Raw genomic sequence first — 4571 nt, forward strand, 5'->3', positions numbered from 1 at the left:
AAGTTTGTCAATCAATGTGCCCTTGGTGGAATCTCTCGAACAAATGTCGGGATATGACAAGTTCACTCTCAAGTCTCCTCTACTCATCATCAGCCATAATTGGGACTATTGAGGCCTGAGCAGCTGCAACCGGCTGGGCTGGTAGTACCTCCGGTGTCTAAAGTCCCTGACTTCTTCTTGCTTTGGAGTACGGGCAGCGGGGGTATGAGTACCTCCCCCGGCCTGAGAAGTGGCTGGTGCGGCCTGAGCCGATACCACCTGAGCAAGGCCAATGCAAATCGTCAATATCTGGGCCAAAGCCTCGTGAAGGCCAAGAATCACAATGGGCACAGCTGGTGACTGAGCTGGCCCCACTGGCTCAACTATATCTAGAACCTGCTCCTGAGCTGGAGCAACTAGTGGATCTGCATGTGGTGCTCTCTCTGCTGTACGGGCTGCACCTCTGCTCCTACCGTGACCTAGGCCTCTCATGGCCCTACCTGGTGGTACCGGTGGTTGTCCATCATCTCCGATATCACATGTCCTCACTATCTGTGAGAGAATAGAATATAGAAGTTTAGTTGCCAGAACTAACAGGTCTGCACGACAAGAATGTGAAATTTCCTAAGGGTTTTTCAACCTCTCGAAGATAAGTACAGACGTCTCCGTACCGATCCGCAAGACTACTAAACCTGCTCATGACTCGTGAGACCTATGTAACCTAGCCTCTGATACTAACTTGTCACGACCCAAAATCCTAACATGTCGTGATGGCGCCTATCGTGGTACTAGGCAAGCCGACATTTAAAAATATTTCCAAAACTTTTAATAGAAAGCAAATTAAAGAAGTTTAAACAATAAAAGTTTTCATAAACGGGATAGAAACCCAAGATACAACGCGAAAATTCCCAACATCGAGGTGTCACTGAGTACATGAGCATCTATACATCAAAAGTCCAAACAACTCCGTCTATGATAATATGAAACTAAATACAATAAGTAGAAAGATAGGGAAGGTGAAACAAGGTCTGCGAACTGCCAAGCAGCTACCTCGATAGTCTCCGAGAATACGAAGTCCACAACTCAGCAACCGCCGTGATCGGAAGCACCTAGGTCTGCACACAAGGTGCAGGATATAGCGTGAGTACAACCAACTCAGTAAGTAACAAGACTAAATAAAAAACTAAAATTAGTGACGAGCTTCAAAGTTATAGTTCAGTTACAGTGATTTCATCATAGGAAAGTAGGCATGCTCTCAAATTCGATAAATTAGATCAAACAGTTACTCCATGACAAGTTAAATGAAACAGAGTGTAATATCTTTCAGAAATTTCAAGATAGTGATACCTGGCAGTTAAATGCAACAATAATGAAATCAAATGCATCCTCTCAGGGCCACAGTCACTCAACCCTCCCATTCACTCAGCACTCGGCACTCGACACTCAGTAGGTACCTATTCAGCCCAAACATTATAATCTGCACGGACAACTCACGTGCTATTATATAATATCTGGATCCGCACGGACAACTCACGTGATGCACCGACAACTCACGTGCTATAGTATAATATCTGGATCTGCACGAACAACTCACGTGCTATAGTATCAATATCTCACAATGAGGCCCTCGGCCTCACTCAGTCATCAATATTTTTAGTCTCTCGGGCTCTAAGTGATCATGAAAGTTAGCACCAAGAGAAATGATATAATGTGTCAACAAAGAACAATAGAGACTGAGATAAAATAAACAAGTAAAACTTTGACTAAGTACAAAACAGCAATTTAGCAGATAATTCAACATGTACACGATATTTATGGTTCCCTACAGAGCCAACACATCGTCTAAACATGATTTCTAACATGATTTGTGATTCAATTTCTCTACTACATGGAGAATGTACAGATAAAGACAGATTATTCAACTATACGGTTCCACGAAATTTGACCAAGTCACGATTCCTACAGTGCACGCCTACACGCCCGTCACCTAGCATGTGTGTCACCTCAAAATCAAATGCATGACACATAATACGGGGTTTCGTACCCTCAGAACAAAATTTAGAACTGTTACTTACCTCAATCCGAGCAAATCTCTACTCTAACACACCCTTGCCTAGCAAAACGGCCTCTGAATGCCTTGAATCTAGCCATAAACAACGCGATATAGTCAATACGAGCTAAAGGAATCAACTCCATAAGAAAATGCTAAGCTATTAATCAAAATCAAAAATCGGCTCAAAAGTCGGCCCCCGAGCCCACGTCTTGAAATTTCATAAAAGCCACAAAACTCAAAAGCCCACTCAACCACGAGTCTAACCATACCAAATTTATCAAAATTTGTACCAAATCGTCACCCAAATTCCCAAATCCAACTCTACAAATCCCTAACCTCAAATTCATAATTTACACCCTAAATACACACCAACTAGGTGGGAAAAATCAATGAGGAAGCAAGATTATTGATTAAAAATGAGCACATGGAACTTACCTCAAGAATATCCTCAAAAACCCTCTCTAGAATCGCCTAAATCGTGCTTGATATGTTTGAAATGAAGCTAAAAGTGTGAACTCTTGTTTTTAATAATCTGTCCAGCTTTTTTGAACCTGCGACCAAATATCCGCACTTGCGGAACCGCTTCTGCGGTAAGTCCCCCGCTTTTGCAAAAAATACTTAAATACCCCAGGCTCGCATCCGCGCTCTAGGTTCCGCACCTGCGGAGCCGCTTCTGCGGAAACAAGCCTCTCCCTCAACTCCGCATCTGCCGAGCCTCGCTCGCACCTGCGGGCTCGCAGATGGGGTTAACCCCTCACACCTACGCCCTGTCCAGGCCAGCCCAGCTCCGCTTTTACGTAAATCCAGCCGCATCTACGGTATTGCGCCTGCGGCCAACCCCTCGCAGGTGCGATCACACCAGAAGAGCTCCAGCTTTAGCAATGCACTAAGTCCCATTTTCAATCCGTTAGACATCCGAAACCAACCCGAGGCTCCCAGGACCTCAACCAAACATACCAACGATTCCTAAAACATGATACGAACTTAGTCGAGCCCTCAAATCACCTCGAACAACATCAAAAACACGAATCACATTGAGATTCAAGCCTAATGAACTTTGAACTTTTAATTTTTACAAACGATGCCAAAACCTATCAAATCGCGTCCTATTGACTCCAAATTTTGCACAAAAGTCATATTTGACATTACTGACCTACTCCAACTTCTAGAATCGGAATCAGACCCCAATATCAAAAAGTCCACAATCGGTCAAACTTTCCAAAAATTTAACTTTTGCCATTTCAAGCCCAATTCCACTACAGACCTCCAAATCACAATTCGGACATGCTCCTAAGTCCAAAATCACCTAACTGAGCTAACGGAACCATCAAAACTCCATTCTAGAGTAGTTTACTCAAAGATCAACATTTGGTAAATCACTTCAACTTAAGCTTTCAACCTCAAAACTAAGTGTCTCGTTTCATTCTGAAATCTCACCGGACCCGAACTGACTACCCTGGTAAGTCACATAATAGCTATAAAGTATATAATGAATAGTAAATAGGGAAACAGGCTATAACTCTCAAAACGACCGACTAGGTCGTTACACCCGTTGATGAAGAAGACACCAGAGGAGATAGTCATTATTCTTGATGAATTGTCTGAAGATGCAAATCAGTGGCCCTCTGAGAGTGTTGAAAGAAGAAGAGCGACTGGTGTTCACCAAGTTGATGCTAGCACATCTATGCAGGTACAGCTCGATGCGATGGCCAAGGAGATAAGGAAGCTTACCTTAGCTTTAATACAGAGTGAGACTCATGCAGCATGTGATATATGTGGATGAGGACATTCTACTCATAAGTGTCAAGCCTCAACTGAGGAAGTGAATGCCGTGGGGAATTACAACTTTAATGCAAGGGGTCAGAAACACCCCGATTTTTCATGGAGTTCACCTGGAGGTACAACAATTGCATGGCAACATAATAATCCTAGAACCCGGGGACAAGGGGCGCCAGTCTACCAAAATCAACAGAGGTAACAATTTCAGCCTCAATAGCCCATTCAGTCTGGCATAGAAGATCTCATAAAGTCCTTTATTCAGAAAACTGATGAGAAGCTGGAAATTCATAGTGCAGCTATAAGGGAACATGGAACAGCTATCAAGAAAATAGATACTGGTCTTCAAAATCTGGAGAGACAAGTGGGACAGATTGCAACTATATTATATGAAAGGATCCCAGGTACTCTACCAGCTGTTACTGAAAGAAACCCCAAAGAAACTGTGAATGTTGTAACTCTGAGAAGTGGTCAAGTATTGAAAGAGCTCGCCCAGGTCCAAAAAGATGTGATACCTGAAAAAGAAAGTAGGGAGCAGCTGAAAAATGAAGTTGATAAGAAGAAGAAAGGCAAGAAAGAAACTAAGAAAAAGAAGAAGGAAGAGAATTCAAGACGGGATGAATCTGAAGAGAGCAAGCACATCCCTGCTTTACCTTTTCCCCAAAATCTTTATAGAGAAAAGCTGGACAAGCAATTTGAGAGATTTTTGGATAGGTTGAAACATGTTAATATAAATTTGCAATTCACATAAGTGCTTTCACAA

This window comes from Nicotiana tomentosiformis, chromosome 6 (assembly GCF_000390325.3).
Source record: "Nicotiana tomentosiformis chromosome 6, ASM39032v3, whole genome shotgun sequence".
Taxonomy (NCBI): Eukaryota; Viridiplantae; Streptophyta; class Magnoliopsida; order Solanales; family Solanaceae; genus Nicotiana; species Nicotiana tomentosiformis.